General features: G+C 44.4%; 1 pseudogene; it reads left to right on the forward strand.

Annotated features, from left to right (window-relative positions):
* Positions 1 to 217: 217 nt before the first annotated feature.
* Positions 218 to 2,234, forward strand: LOC100392268 (sphingosine kinase 1 pseudogene; annotated as a pseudogene).
* The last annotated feature ends 14,746 nt before the right edge of the window (positions 2,235 to 16,980 follow it).

Below are 16,980 nucleotides of genomic sequence, written 5' to 3' on the forward strand. Positions count from 1 at the left end.
TCCAACATCTTCCCTTTAGGACCGGCAGTACCAAATCTTTCTCTCCAGTTTGCAAATAAGACCATTTCCTGTCTCTGGGAGAGCCTCTGTTCCGACCAGACTGCATCTTCATTGCCTCCAATATGCGTTTATGATCCCACTTCTGAGATCTTTCTTCCTTCTCTGCCTGTTTAGATCCTCCCTGCCCTTCAAGGACCTCTCATGAAGGCCATCCCTGATGACTTCTAGGAGTAAGTCCTCTCCTCCGATCTCCCATAGTGTTTATTATCTGTTTCACTTTATTTATTCATTCCTGTCAAGTTATCAAGTATTAGTCTGTTCTCACACTGCTATAAATACCTGAAACTGGGTAATTTTTAAAGAAAAGAGGTTTAATTGGCTCACGGTTCTGCAGGCTGTACAGGAAGCATGGCTGGGGAGCCCTCAGGAAACTTACAATCACAGCTGAAGGGGGAAGGAGAAGCCAGCATGTCCTACGTGGCTAGAGCAAGAGGAAGACAGAGATTGAGCGAAAAGTTTGAGGCGGGAGGGAGCTAGGTGGGGGAGTCCGCTCCAGCGGGGCGCTCTAGTCCCTCAGACTTGGCCTGAGCTTGGGAAGAGCTGTGTTCTTCCCCAGGCCACTGTAAAACGGTGGTGGCACCTCCCCAGCAAACCGGACAGACTGGATCGAGCCGCTGCAGGAAGCAGGGAACGATGTCAATGCTCCCACAGCCCCGGCTCCGGGCTCCGAGTGGGGAGGGCGAGCCCCACAGCCTGCCCTGCGACGGCTACCTGGGCAGCAGCGAAGAAGAGCTGAAGGCAGGAGCCGCCGCCATGGGCAGTTGCCCCAACAGCTCCGGGACCCCCTGGCGCGGGAGCCGTGGTCTCGGTTACGGATCCCGCGGGCTGCTCTGCTAAGTGCTGGTGCTGCTGAACCCGCGCTGGGGCCAGGGCAAGACCCTGCAGCTCTTCCGGAGTCACGTGCAGCTCGTTCTGGCTGAGGCTGAAGTCTCCTTCACGCCCATGCTCTCTGAGTGGCGGAACCACGCGTGGGAGCTGGTGCGGTCGGCGGAGCTGGGCCGCTCTGGTAGTCAGGTCTGGGGACCGGCTGATGCGCGGGTGGTGAATCCGCTCATGGAGTGGCCTGACTGGGAGGCCGCCATCCAGGGCACCTGTGCAGCCTCCCCGCAGGCTCTTGGCAACGCGCTGGCAGCGTCCTCGAACCATTATGCTGGCTGGGAGCAGGTTACTGATGGAGACCTCCGGACTAACTGCGTGCTGTTGCTGTGCCGCCGGCTGCTGTCGCCCCTGAACCTGCTGTCACTGCACATGGCTTTGGGGCTGCGCCTCTTCTCTGTGCTCAGTCTGACCTGGGGCTTCATTGCTGACGTGGACCTGGAGTGCGAAGTATCGGCGCCTGGGGGAGATACGCTTCACTCTGGGCATCTTCCTGCTCCTGGCAGCCCTGCGCACCTACCACGGCCGACTGGCCTACCTCCCTGTAGGAAGAGCCAGCCCCAAGACACCCGTCTTTCCTGTGGTAGTCCAGCAGGACCGGGTAGATGCACACCTTGTGCCACTGGAGGAGCCAGTGCCCTCTCACTGGACAGTGGTGCCCGAACAGGACTTTGTGCTGATGTTGGCACTGCTGCACTAGCACCTGGGTAGCGAGATGTTCCCGGTACCCACGGGCCGCTGTGCCGCTGTGCCGCCGGTGTCATGCATCTGTTCTGCGTCTGGGGAGGCTCATCTTGGGCCATGCTGCTGCGCCTCTTCCTGGCCATGGAGAAGGGCAGGTAATACCCCTACTTGATATATGTGCCTGTGTGTTGTCGCCTTCGGCCTGGAGCCCAAGGATGGGAGGGGTGTGTTTGCAGTGGACGGGGAATTGATGGTCAGCGAGGCTGTGCAGGGCCAGGTGCACCCAAACCACTTTTGGATGGTCAGTGGTTGTGTGGAGCCCCCGCCCAGCCAGAAGCCCCAGAAGATGCCACCTCCAGAAGAGCACTTATGACCCCAGGCCATGCTGTGCCTTAGTGTCTACCGGTAGGACACTTCCTCCTTCCCCAGGGCTGCAGGGCTTGGCCACAGCTCCTGTGGGGTGGAGGGGACTCCTCTGAAGAAGGGGAAGAAGGTGCAGGCTATGCTTTGGGAGGACAGGCCAGAACAAGGTCCTGGGTCAGGAGTCCAGCTACCTGGGCCCAGTTGCCTGTGTAAGGTCCTCCAGTTTGCTCTGAGACCCCCACTCCATGAACCAAATTCAAATAAAGTGACATCCCCAGCCAAAAATAAAAAATTAATTAATTAATTAAAAAAAGAGGAAGAGAGAGCAAAGGGGTAGGTGCCACACACTTTACAACAACCAGATCTCATAAGGACTCTATCATGAGAGCAGCAAGTGGAAAGTCTGCCTCCACGATCCAGTCACCACCCATCAGGCCCCTTCTCTCACACTGGGAATTACAATTCAACATGAGATTTGGGTGAAGACGCAGAGCCAAACTATATCATTCCACCCTGGCCCCTCCCAAATCTCATGTCCTTCTCACCTTTCAAAACACAATCATCCCTTCTCAACCCACCCCAACGCCTTAACTCATTTCAACATTAACTAAAAAGTCCAAATTCAAAATTTCATCTGAGACAAGGCAAGTTCCTTCAACCTATGACCCTGTAAAATAAAAAACAAGTCAGTTACTTCCAAGATACAATAGGGATACAGGCAGTGGGTAAATACTCTTTTTCCAAAAGGGAGAAATTGGCCAAAACAAAGGGGCTGCAGGCCCCACACAAGTCTGAAACTCACCAGAGCAGTCATTAAATCTTTGGAGTCTCACACTGTCACTGGGGCTGGAGTGCAATGGTGCAATCTCAGCTCACTGCATCCTTCGCCTCCTGGGTTCAAGCAATTCTCCTCCTTTAGCCTCCCAAGTAGCTGGGATTACTACCACCATGCCCATCTAATATAATATATATTTTTTTCAATAGAGATGGGGTTTCACTGTGTTGGCCAGACTGGTCTCAAACTCCTGACGTCATGATCCTCCTGCCTCAGCCTCCAAAAATGCTGGGGTTACAGGCCTGAGCCACCACACCCGGCCCAGTCATTAAATATTAAAGCCCCAAAATAAGTTCCTTTGGCTTCCTGTCTCACATCCAAGACATGCCGATACAATGTGGGGAGTTCCCAAGGCCTTGGGCAGTTCTGTCCCCATGGCTCTGCAGGGTACTGCCCCCTTAGCTGCTTGTGGGGGCTGGCATTGAGTGCCTGTGGCTTCTGGGTACACAGCACAAGCTGTCAGTGGATCTACCATTCTAGGGTCCGGAGGATGGTGGCCCTCTTCTCACAGCTCCATGAGAGAGTGCCCCAGTGGGGAATATGGATGGGGGCTTCTACCTCACATTTCCTCTCTGCACTGCCCTAGTAGAGGTTCTCCATAAGGGCTTTATCCCTGATGAACATCCAGGCATTTCCGTATATCCTCTGAAATCTAGGTGCAGGCTCCCAAGCCTAAACCAGAGGTGTGCCCTCTGCACACCTGCAGACTTCATGTGGAAGCCTTGGTGACTTCCAGCTTGCACCCTCTGATGTAGTGGCCTGAGATGTATCTAGATCCCTTTTAGCCACAGCTGGTGCTGGAGTGGCTGGGTCGCAGGGAGCCGTGTCCCAAGGCTGCACAGAGCAGCAAGGCCCTGGGTCTGACTTATGAAGCCACTTTTCCCTCCTAGACCTCCAGGCTTGTGCTGGGAGGGGCTGCCAAAAGGGGTCTCTGAAATACCTTGGAGGCATTTTCCTTATTGTCTTGGCTTTAAGCCTTTGAATTTCTCCCCAGAAAATGGGGTTTTCTTTTCTACCACATTATCAGACTGCAAGTTTTCTAAACCTTTATGCTCTGCTTCCCTTTAAATAGAAGTTCCAGTTTCCGGTAATTTCTTTGCTCATGTAGATCAGCGTGTGCTGTTAGAAGCAGGCAGGCCAAATCTTGACCACTTGGCTGCTTAAAAATTTCTTCTGCCAGAAACCCTAAATCAAGTTCAATGTTCAACAGATCCCTAGAGCAGGGACACAATGCCACCAGTCTCTTTGTTAAAGGTTGACCTTTACTCCAGTTCCTAATAAGTTCCTCATCTCTATTTGAGACCTCATCAGCCCGAACTTCATTGTCCATATCACTATCAGCATTTTGGTCATAACCCTTCAACAAAGCTTTAGGAAGTTCCAAACTTTCCCCCCTCTTCCTGTCTTCTGAGGCCTCCAAACTGTTCCAACCTCCGCCTGTTACCCACTTCCAAAGTCACTTCCACATTTTCAGGTATCTTTATAGCAACGCCCCACTCCAAGTACCAAAATCTGTATTAGTCAGGGTTCTCCAGAAGGACAGAAATAATAGGATATATGTATAAATGAAATGGAGTTTATTAGGGAGAATTGGCTTACATGATCACAAGGCAAAGTCCCACAACAGGCCATCAGCAAGCTGGGGAAGAAAGAAGCCAGTAGTGGCTCAGTCTGTGTCCAAAAGTGTCAAAAGCAGGGAAGCCCACAATACAGCTTTCAGCCTGCGGCCAGAGGCCTGAGAGCCCCAGGCAAACCACTGATTTAAGTTCAAGAATGCAAAGTCAAAGAATTGGAGTCCAACGGGCAAGGGCAGGAAGAACAAAAGGAAGCCTCCCGCACTGGAGAAAGACAAAAGCCAGAAGACTCAGCAAGCCAGCTTCTCCAACCTTCTTCCACCTGCTTTGTTCTAGTCATGCTGGAAGCCAGTAGGATGGTGCCCACCCACACTGAGGGTGTGTCTTCCTCTCCCAGTCCACTGACTCAAATGTCAGCCTCCTCTGGCAGCACCCTCACAGACACTCTCAGAAACAATACTTTCCCAGCTATTGAGGCGTCCTTCAATCCAATCAAGTTGACACCTAATATTAAGCATCACAGTACCTTTGGTGTGCTAGGTGGTGTCAGGTTACAGAGACAAACAGACAAGGTTCCTGCCCTGAAGGAACTTCCAGTTTAGTTGATTGGAACTATAATGAAAGTTGATTATAAAAAATATCCAAGGTAAGTTACATAGAGGGCCAGTATGGATGAGAGTGGGGGAGGCGGTGGCAGAGAAGAGAGAATCTTCTTTCTGGATTTAAGGAAGATCCTTGAAGGATACAATTTGCTGTGTCAGTCAGCTCGGGCTGCCATAACTAAACACCATAGGCTGGGTGCCTGAAGCAACAGAAACTTGTTTTCTCTCAGTTCTGAAAGCTGGAAAGTCCAGAAAAAGATGCCTGCAGGTGGCCTTGGGTTACAGGAAGCAGTCTTCTCATTTTGTGCTCACATGCCCTTTCCTTGGTACATGGAACTTCTTATGAGGCATCGTAAGAATGCCTGATAGGGCATCCTATCAGATTGGGAGCCCACCCTTATGACCTGACTTTATTTTTATTTTTTGAGATGGAGTCTCACTCCATTGCCAGGCTGGAGTGCAGTGGCATGATCTCGGCTCACTGCAACCTCTGCCTCCCGAGTTCAAGTGATTCTTCTCCCTCAACCTCCCAAGTAACTGGGAACACAGGCACGTGCCACCACGCCCAGCTAATTTTCTATTTTTAGTAGAGAGGGGGTTTCACCATGTTGGTCAGGGTGGTCTTGATCTCTTGACCTTGTGATCATGTCTTCCTGCCTCGGTCTCCCAAAGTGCTGGGATTACAGGCATGTGCCACTGCATCCTGCCCCTGACTTATTTTTGTGGGTACACAGTAGGTACATATATTTATGGGTTATATGAGATTTTGATACAGGCATGCTATGCATAATAATTGCATCTGGTAAATGGGATATCCATCACCTCAAACATTTATTCTTTGTAATATAATCCAATTACATTCTTTTAGTTATTTTAAGATGTATAAGTAAATTATTACTGACTGTAGTCTCTCTGTTGTGCTATTAAATACTACGTCTTATTCATTCTTTCTAATTTTTTGTACCATTAACAACCCCCACATCCTTACCATCTTGCCACTACCCTTCCCAGCCTCTTGGAATCATCCTTCTATGCTTTGTTTCCATGAGTTCAATTATTTTTCCTTTTAGCTTGTGCAAATAAGTGAGAACATGGGAAGTTTGTCTTTCTGTGCCTGGCTTAGTTCACTTAGCGTAATGATCTCCAGTTCCATCCATGTTGTTGCAATTGACACCATAGACCAATGAAATAGAATAGAGAACCCAGAAATAAATCCATACATCTTCAGTGAATTTATTTTTGACAAAAGTGCCAAGAAAACACATTGTGGAAAGGACAGTCTCTTCAATAAATGGTTCTGAGAAAACTGAATATCCATATGTAGAAGAATGAAATCAAGCCCCTATTTCTTGCCATATTAAAAAATCTATTTTTTGGCCAGGCCAAATTGGATTACAGTCTCACATCTGTAATCCCAGCACTTTGGGAGGCTGAGGTGGGCAGGTCACGAGGTCAGGAGATCAAGACCATCCTGGCTAACATGGTGAAACCCTGTGTACTAAAAATACAAAAAATTACCTGGGTGTGGTGGCACTCACCTGTAGTTCCAGCTACTCGGGAGACTGAGGCAGGAGAATTGCATGAACCTGGGATGTGGAGGTTGCAGTGAGCCGAGATTGAACCACTGCACTCCAGCCTGGGTTAAAGAGCGAGACTCTGTCTCAAAAAAAAAAAAAAAAAAAGAAATCCAATTTTCTCAGCATCATTTATTGAAGAGACTGTTCTTTCCACAATTATAATCTTGGCATCTGTTTTTATGCCAGTACCATGTCGTTTTGACTGCTTAGTTCTCTAGTATCATTTGAAGTTGGATAATATGATTACTCTACTTTTGTTCTTTTTGTTTAGGATAGCTTTAGCTATGCTGGGTCTTTTGTAGTTTCATATACATTTTAGGATTTTTCTGTTTCTGTGAAGAATGTCATTGATATTTTGATAGAAATTGCACTGAATCTGTAGATTGCTTTGGGTAGTATGGAGATTTTGACAATATTTATTCTTCTAATCTGTGAACATGGAATATATTTTCATTTCATTTGTGTTCTCTTCAATTTCTTATATCAGTGTATAGTTTTCATTGTATAGATCTTTTACTTCTTCTTCTTCTTCCTTTTTTTTTTTTTTTTTTTGAGACAGAGTCTTGCTCTGTCTCCAGGCTGGAGTGCAGGGGGCAATCTCGGCTCACTGCAACCTCTGCCGCCTGGGTTTAAGCGATTCTTTCACCTCAGCCTCCTGAGTAGCTGGGACCACAGGCGTGTGCCACCACACCTGGCTAATTTTTGTATTTTTAGTAGAGATGGGGTTTCACCATGTTGGCTAGGATGGTCTTGATCTCGTGACCTCGTGATCTGCCCGCCTTGGCCTCCCAAAGTGCTGAGATTACAGACGTGAGCCACCGCACCGGGCCTGAGATCTTTTACTGCTTTCGTTAATTCCTAAGTATTTTATTGTATTTGTAGCAATTGTAAATGGAATTACTTTCTTAATTTCTTTTTCAGACTGTTCTCTGTTTACATATAGAAATGCCACTGATTTTTGTATGTTGATTTTGTATCCTGCAACTTTACTGAATCAGTTTATCAGTTCTAATAGCTTTTTGTGTATGGCATCTTTAGGATTTTCTAAATACAAGATTATAGCATCTGCAAATAAGAATAATTTGACTTATTCCTTTCCAATTTGGATGCCCTTTATTTCTTTCTCTTGTCTGATTGTTCTAGCTAGGATTTCCAAAACTATGTTGATTAATAGTGATAAAAGTGGGTATCCTTGTTACGTTCAAGATCTGAGAGGAGGCTCTCAGTTTTCTCCCATGCAATATGAAACTAGCTGTGGGTCTGTTGTGTACTACTTTTATTATGTTGAGTCATGTGACTTCTATACTCAGTGTTTCAAGGGTTTTTAGTCATGAGGGGATGTGGAATTTTATCAAATCCTTTTTCATTGAAACGATCATGTAGTTTTGTCCTTCATTCTGTTGATGAGATGTATCACACTGGTTGATTTTCATGTGTTCAACTATCCTTGCATTCCTGGGATGAATTCCAGTTGGTCACAGTGAAGGATCTTTTTAATGTGTTGTGGAATTCAGTTTGCTAATATTTTGTTGAGGACTTTTTTGCATCTATATTCATTAATGGTATCAGTCTGCAGTTTTCTTTTTTTGATTTATCTTCGGTTTTGGTATCAGGGTAATACTAGCATTGTAGAATGAGTTTGGAAGTGTTCACTCCTCCTCTATTTTTGGAATAGTTTGGGTAAGGTTGGTATTAGTTCTTTAAATGTTTGGTAGAATTCAGCAGTGTAGCTCTCATGCCCCAGGCTTTTCTTTGCTGGGATAATTTTTTTTAAAAAAATTTTTATTGGATTTTAGGTTTTGGGGTACATGAGCAGAGCATGTAAGACAGTTGCATAGGAACACACATGGCAGTGTGCTTTTCTTTCTTTCTCCCCTTCACCCACGTTTGGCATTTCTCCCCAGGCTATCCCTCCCCACCTCCCCCTCCCACTGGCCCTCCCCTTTTCCCCCCAATAGACCCCAGTGTTTAGTACTCCCCTTTCTGTGTCCATGTGTTCTCATTTTTCATCACCCGCCTATGAGTGAGAATATGCGGTGTTTCATTTTCTGTTCTTGTGTCAGTTTGCTGAGGATGATGTTCTCCAGATTCATCCATGTCCCTACAAACGACACAAACTCGTCATTTCTGATTGCTGCATAATATTCCATGGTGTATATGTGCCACATTTTTCCAATCCAGTCTATTATCAATGGGCATTTGGGTTGATTCCAGGTCTTTGCTATTGTAAACAGTGCTGCAATGAACATTCGTGTACATGTGTCCTTATAGTAGAACGATTTATAGTCTTTTGGATATATACCCAGTAATGGGATTGCTGGGTCAAATGGAATTTCTATTTCTAAGGCCTTGAGGAATCGCCACACCGTCTTCCACAATGGTTGAACTAATTTACACTCCCACCAACAGTGTAAGAGTGTTCCTTTTTCTCCACATCCTCTCCAGCATCTGTTGTCTCCAGATTTTTTAATGATCGCCATTCTGACTGGCGTGAGATGGTATCTCAATGTGGTTTTGATTTGCATCTCTCTGATGACCAGTGACGATGAGCATTTTTTCATACGGTTGTTGGCCTCATATATGTCTTCTTTCGTAAAGTGTCTGTTCATATCCTTTGCCCACTTTTGAATGGGCTTGTTTGTTTTTTTCCTGTAAACCCGTTTGAGTTCTTTGTAAATTCTGGATATCAGCCCTTTGTCAGATGGGTAAACTGCAAAAATTTTTTCCCATTCTGTTGGTTGCCGATTCACTCTAGTGATTGTTTCTTTTGCCGTGCAGAAGCTGTGGAGTTTGATTAGGTCCCATTTGTCTATTTTGGCTTTTGTTGCCAATGCTTTTGGTGTTTTGTTCATGAAGTCCTTGTCTACTCATATGTCCTGGATAGTTTTGCCTAGATTTCCTTCTAGGGTTTTTATGGTACCAGGTCTTATGTTTAAGTCTTTAATCCATCTGGAGTTAATTTTAGTGTAAGGTGTCAGGAAGGGGTCCAGTTTCTGCTTTCTGCACATGGCTAGCCAGTTTGCCCAACACCATTTGTTAAACAGGGAATCCTTTCCCCATTGCTTGTTTTTGTCAGGTTTATCAAAGATTGTATAGTTGTAGATATGTTGTGTTGCCTCCGGTGCCTCTGTTTTGTTCCATTGGTATATATCTCTGTTTTGGTACCAGTACCATGCTGTTTCGATTACTGTAGCCTTGTAGGATAGTTTGAAATCCGGTAGTGTGATGCCCCCCGCTGTGTTCTTTTTGCTTGGAATTGACTTGACTATGCGGGCTCTCTTTTGGTTCCATATGAAGTTCATGGTGGTTTTTTCCAGTTCTGTGAAGAAAGTCCATGGTAGCTTGATGGGGATAGCGTTGATTCTGTAAATTACTTTGGGCAGTATAGCCATTTTCACGATATTAATTCTTCCTAACCATGAACATGGAATGTTTCTCCATCTGTTTGTGTCCTCTCTGATTTCGTTGAGCAGTGGTTTGTAGTTGTCCTTGAAGAGGTCCCTTACGTTCCTTGTGAGTTGTATTTCAAGGTATTTTATTCTTTTTGTAGCAATTGTGAATGGCAGTTCATTCTTGATTTGGCTTTCTTTAAGTCTGTTATTGGTGTAGACGAATGCTTGTGATTTTTGCACATTGATTTTATATCCTGAGACTTTGCTGAAGTTGCTTATCAGTTTCAGGAGTTTCTGGGCTGAGGTGATGGGGTCTTCTAGGTATACTATCATGTCGTCTGCAAATAGAGACAATTTGGCTTCCACCTTTCCTATTTGAATACTCTTTATTTCTTTTTCTTGCCTGATTGCTCTGACTAGAACTTCCAGAACTATATTGAATAGGAGTGGTGAAAGAGGGCATCCTTGTCTAGTGCCAGATTTCAAAGTGAATGCTTCCAGTTTTTGCCCATTCAGTATGATATTGGCTGTTGGTTTGTCATAAATAGCTTTTATTACTTTGAGATATGTTCCATCGATACCGAGTTTATTGAGGGTTTTTAGCATAAAGGGCTGTTGAATTTTGTCAAATGCCTTCTCTGCATCAATTGAGATAATCATGTGGTTTTTGTTTTTGGTTCTGTTTATGTGGTGAATTACGTTGATAGACTTGCATATGTTGAACCAGCCTTGCATCCCCAGGATGAATCCTACTTGATCATGGTGAATAAGTTTTTTGATTTGCTGTTGCATTCAGCTTGCCAATATTTTATTGAAGATTTTTGCATCTATGTTCATCATGGATATTGGCCTGAAGTTTTCTTTTCTTGTTGGGTCTCTGCCGGGTTTTGGTATCAGGATGATGTTGGTCTCGTAAAATGATTTGGGAAGGATTCCCTCTTTTTGGATTGTTTGAAATAGTTTTAGAAGGAATGGTACCAGCTCCTCTTTGTGTGTCTGGTAGAATTCGGCTGTGAACCCGTCTGGACCTGGGCTTTTTTTGTGTGGTAGGCTCTTAATCGCTGCCTCGACTTCTGACCTTGTTATTGGTGTATTCATAGTTTCAGCTTCCTCCTGGTTTAGGCTTGGGAGGACACAGGAGTCCAGGAATTTATCCATTTCTTCCAGGTTTACTAGTTTATGTGCATAGAGTTGTTTGTAATATTCTCTGATGATGGTTTGAATTTCTGTGGAATCTGTGGTGATTTCCCCTTTATCATTTTTTATTGCATCTATTTGGTTGTTCTCTCTTTTATTTTTAATCAATCTGGCTAGTGGTCTGTCTATTTTGTTGATCTTTTCAAAAAACCAGCTCTTGGATTTATTGATTTTTTGAAGGGTTTTTCGTATCTCAATCTCCTTCAGTTCAGCTCTGATCTTAGTTATTTCTTGTCTTCTGCTGGGTTTTGAGTTTTTTTGATCTTGTTCCTCTAGCTCTTTCAATTTTGATGATAGGGTGTCAATTTTGGATCTCTCCATTCTCGTCATATGGGCACTTATTGCTATATACTTTCCTCTAGAGACTGCTTTAAATGTGTCCCAGAGGTTCTGGCACCTTGTGTCTTCGTTCTCATTGGTTTCGAAGAACTTCTTTATTTCTGCCTTCATTTCATTGTTTACCCAGTCAACATTCAAGAGCCAGTTGTTCGGTTTCCATGGAGCTGTGCGGTTCTGGGTTGGTTTTTGTATTCTGAGTTCTACCTTGATTGCACTATGGTCTGAGAGGCTGTTTGTTATGATTTCAGTTGTTTTGCATTTGTTGAGCAGTGCTTTACTTCCAATTATGTGGTCAATTTTAGAGTAGGTGTGATGTGGTGCTGAGAAGAATGTATATTCTATGGATTTGGGGTGGAGAGTTCTGTAAATGTCTATCAGTTTTGCTTGCTCCAGGTCTGAGTTCAAGCCCTGGATATCCTTGTTGATTTTCTGTCTGGTTGATCTGTCTAATATTGAGAGTGGAGTGTTAAAGTCTCCCACTATCATTGTGTGGGAGTCTAAGTCTTTTTGTAAGTCATTAAGAACTTGCCTTATGTATCTGGGTGCTCCTGCATTGGGTCCATATATGTTTAGGATCGTTAGCTCTTCTTGTTTTATCGATCCTTTTACCAGTATGTAATGGCCTTCTTTGTCTCTTTTGATCTTTGTTGCTTTAAAGTCTATTTTATCAGAGATGAGAATTGCAACTCCTGCTTTTTTTTGCTCTCCATTTGCTTGGTAAATCTTCCTCCATCCCTTTATTTTGAGCCTTTGTGTATCCTTGCATGTGAGATGGGTTTCCTGGATACAGCACACTGATGGGTTTTGGATTTTTATCCAATTTGCCAGTCTGTGTCTTTTGATTGGTGCATTTAGTCCATTTACATTTAGGGTTAATATTGTTATGTGTGAATTTGATACTGCCATTTTGATGCTAAGTGGCTGTTTTGCCTGTTAGTTGTTGTAGATTCTTCATTATGTTGATGCTCTTTAACTTTTAGTGTGATTTTGGAATGGCTGGTACTGGTTGTTCCTTTCTATGTGTAGTGCCTCTTTTAGGAGCTCTTGTAAAGCAGGTCTGGTGGTGACAAAATCTCTGAGTACTTGCTTGTTTGCAAAGGATTTTATTTTTCCTTCACTTCTGAAGCTCAGTTTGGCTGGATATGAAATTCTGGGTTGAAAGTTCTTTTCTTTAAGAATGTTGAATATTGGCCCCCACTCTCTTCTGGCTTGTAGTGTTTCTGCCGATAGATCTGCTGTGAGTCTGATGGGCTTCCCTTTGTGGGTAACTCGACCTTTCTCTCTGGCTGCCCTTAGTATTTTCTCCTTTATTTCAACCTTGTTGAATCTGACGATTATGTGCCTTGGGGTTGCTCTCCTTGCAGAATATCTTTGTGGTGTTCTCTGTATTTCCTGCATTTGAGTGTTGGCCTGCCTTGCTAGGTGGGGGAAGTTTTCCTGGATGATGTCCTGAAGAGTATTTTCCAGCTTGGATTCATTCTCTTCGTCCCCTTCTGGTACACCTATCAAACGTAGATTAGGTCTTTTCACATAGTCCCACATTTCTTGGAGACTTTGTTCATTTCTTTTTGCACTTTTTTCTCTAATCTTGGTTTCTCGTTTTATTTCATTGAGTTGGTCTTCGACTTCAGATATTCTTTCTTCTGCTTGGTCAATTCGGCTATTGAAACTTGTGCATGCTTCGCGAAGTTCTCCTATTGTGTTTTTCAGCTCCTTTAATTCATTTATATTCCTCTCTAAGTTATCCATTCTTGTTATCATTTCCTCATATCTTTTTTTAAGTTCCTTAGTTTCTTTGCATTGATTTAATACATGTTCTTTTAGCTCACAAAAGTTTCTCATTCTGTCATTTCGTCACAGTCATTCTCCGTCCAGCTTTGCTCCCTTGCTAGTGAGGAGTTTTGGTCCTTTCTAGGAGGTGAGGTGTTCTGGTTTCGGGTGTTTTCCTCCTTTTTTCACTGGTTTCTTCCCATCTTCGTGGGTTTATCTGCTTGTCGTCTGCGTAGTTGCTGACTTTTCGATTGGGTCTCTGAGTGGACACCCAGATTGTTGATGATGAAGTATTTCTGTTACTTGGTTTTCCTTCTACCAGCCTAGCCCCTTTGCTGTATGACTGCTGAGGTCCACTCCAGGCCCTGCTTGTCTGGGGTGCACCTCTAGCAGCTGTGGCACAGTGAGGGATGCTACCCGTTTCTTTTTCTTCTATCTTTGTCCCAGGATGATGCCTGCCAAATGTCAGTCTTTTGGATATAGAGGGGTCAGGGAGCTGCTTGAGGAGACAGTCTGTACTTTTTTGGAGCTCAATTGCTGAGCTGTGAACTCTATTGTTCATTCAGGGCTGTTAGGCTGCTATGTTTGATTCTGCTGCAACAGAGCTCATTAAAAAAAACCCTTTTTTTCTCAAATGCTCTGTGTTGGGGCCTTCGGGCTTTATTTTTCGATGTCTGATGAGGTGTCCTGCCCAGCTAGAAGGCAGAGTAGCCACTGTTTGGCTGCCGAGGCTCTGCCCTGCTGTTGTGTGATTCGCCCTGTTCCTGCAGGCTCTGCTGTGGTCTCCGCCACACCCTGCGGCGGAGTCTCTTCGTTGTAGCGTGTTGCCTCGGCAACGGCAGGCTGCGTCAGCAGTGGGCGTGTATCTCAGTAGGGACGGGTTGCCTTGGCAACGGCTGGCTGTGTCAGCAGTGGGCGTGTATCTCAGTTGGGGCGGGGTGCCTCGGTAGTGGTGGGCGCCCCTCCCCCACAGAGCGTCTCGGACCATCTGCTCGGGATAGTTTGAAATTGCAGTTTTGTTCGTCCCACTGGGTATCCCAAACGATCTGTCCCTGCAATCCCCTGGGCTGGCCTACTGTCCAAGTCTCGTTCAGTCTCAATTCCAGCCCTCTCAAGTCTCAGGTTGCCGGTTCAACAGGGCGCCCGGAAAAGCGCGCCCTGTGGGGATTGCTGGGTAGGGCCAGCCGCCGCCACCCCAGCTTCCGGTTTCGCCAGGCAGACCTACTGCCTGGCGTCCCATGTCTTTTTTATACTTGGGATTTTCCCCGTTCTGTGGGCAACAAAGATCAGTCTGGAAATGCAGCTCCGACTCACCATTTGCGGATTCAACGAGAGCTCCGATCCTGGGTTGTTCTCACAGCGCCATCTTGAGTCCTCCTCTGCTGGGATAATTTTTATTATTGCTTTGATCTCATTATTTGCTATTGGTCTGTTCCGGTTTTGGGTTTTATCATGGTTTAATCTTGGGATGCTGGATATGTCTAGAAATGTATCCATTTCTTCTAGATTTTTTCATGTGTTTGCATATAATTACTTATCATAGCCAGTAATGATCCTTTGAATTTCTGTGTTATCACTTATAATGTTTCCTTTTTCATATCTGATTTTATTTTAGTCTTCTCTCTTTTTTTCTTGGTTAGTCTTAGGCTAAATCTTTGTCAATGTTGTTAATCTTTTCAAAAAATTAACTTTTCACTTCATTGATGTTTTGCATTTTCTTCATTTCAATTTCATTTATTTCTGCTCTTTATTATTTCTTTGCTTTTACTAATTTTTGGTTTGATTTGCTCTTGCTTTTCTATTTTTTTAAGATGCGTCATTAGGTTGTCTATTTGATGTTGTTTCTACTTTCAAAAAGTAGGTGTTTATAGCCATAGACTTTCCTCTTAGCACTGCTTTTGTTGTATCGCATAAGGTTTGGTATGTTACGTTTCCATTACCATTTGTTCCAGGAAGTATTTCCATTTCCTTCTTAATTTCTTCATTGATCCAGAGCATGTTATTTAATCTTCATGTGTTTGTATAGTTTCCAAATTTTCTCTTATTATTTTCTAGTTTTATTCCGTTGTGGCCAGAGAAGGTGCTTGATATTATTTCAATTTTTTTGAGTCTTTTAAGACTTGTTGTGTGACCTAAGATATGGTCTATCCTTGAGAATAATCCATGTGTTGAGGAAAAGTATGTGCATTCTGTAGCCATTGGATAAAATGTTCTGTAAATATCTATTAGGTCCATTTATCTACAGTGAAAATTAAGTTCAATGTTTCTATGTTGATTTTTATTCTATGTTGATGTCTTATTTCTCACTAATGTCCAGAAGATCTGTCCAATACTGAAAGTAGGGTGTTAAAATCTCCAGTTCTTCCTGTGTTGGGTCTATCTCTCTCTTTAGCTCTAATAGTCTTTGCTTTATATATCTGGGTGCTCTAGTGTGGGTACATATCTATTTAAAATTTTTATATCCACTTGATGATGGGTCCCTTCATCATTACATAAAGACCTTCTCTGTCTCTTCTTCTAGTTTTTGTCTTGAAATCTATTTAGTCTGATATAAGTATAGACAATCCTGCTCTTGATTAGTTTTCATTGACATAAAATGTGTTTTTCCATCCCTTTATTTTCAATCTGTGTGTGTCTTTGTAGGTGAAGTATGTTTCTTGCAGGCAATATAGATCATTGAGTCTTGCTTTTTAACCCATTCAGCTACTCTCTGATTGGAGAGTTTAGTTCATTAACATCAATACTGTTATTGATCAGGCCCACAGGGAGTAAGGACTTACTCTCACCCTTTTGTTGTGTGTTTTCTGGTTATTATGGTCTTCTCTTTCTTCTTTCCTTCTTTCTGTCCGACCTACCCTCTGTGGGAGAACTGAGCTCATTCGGGAAAAAACCGGACCGCAGGTTAGAAGAAAATCTTTAAGTTCAGGCTTTATTGAGAGGAAAGAGCCTCTGGACGGGCCAGCCGGGAAGAAGAGGAAAATGGCCGTGCTGCTCAGAGGAGCAGGCTTCTTTTATAGGGGGCTGAAGGGCTGAGGGAGTGGGGAAGCTGAGAGAGCCGAGGTGGTGGGCCATGGTTGGTCAGTTTGAACCGCTGGGCGAGAAGCTGGGTGGCGGGAAGCTGGGGAGTGCTGATGAGGCAGAAGCCGGGCGGGAAGGCTAGGGCGGTATGTAGAGTGAGAGATAAGGGAGCCTCTTTGTGGGGGAGGGAAAGAGAGCTTTCACGGTAGGGGCAGAGTTTTCCAAACATTCCTGACTCCTTAAAAGAAAAGAAAAAGAGGGGGTCAGGGGCGTCGGTTGTCTCTCTGGCTACTTCCTGCTGACAAGTGTCGACAGGGGGGTTCTGAAGAGGTTTCTTTTCTTAAGGAGCCTGGATGTTTGGGGAGAGGTCCGCTTCTAGCACTCGTTCAGGGTAAGGTTGGAGCAGCATCTGGTGGATGGTGACTAGAGTTAGTTCTTGAAAGCGCCGCTGTAGGAACTGTAGAAAGCAAGGAGCAATAAGTAAGATTAGGCAAATGGCTATTAGGGGCCCAAGCAACGGGGACAAGAGGGTATACATAGAGGAAGACCACCACGCTGTGGTTTCAGCCAAGAATTTTTGATTCTGCAGGTTAGTTCTGAGTTTCTGGAGGTTCTCGATTCGGGTTTCTACTAGGCCGGATTCATTGATGTAGTAACAGCACTCTTCTTGTAGGAAGATACAGGTCCCTCCTT

The sequence above is a fragment of the Callithrix jacchus genome, chromosome 8 (assembly GCF_049354715.1).
Source record: "Callithrix jacchus isolate 240 chromosome 8, calJac240_pri, whole genome shotgun sequence".
NCBI classification, from domain to species: Eukaryota; Metazoa; Chordata; class Mammalia; order Primates; family Cebidae; genus Callithrix; species Callithrix jacchus.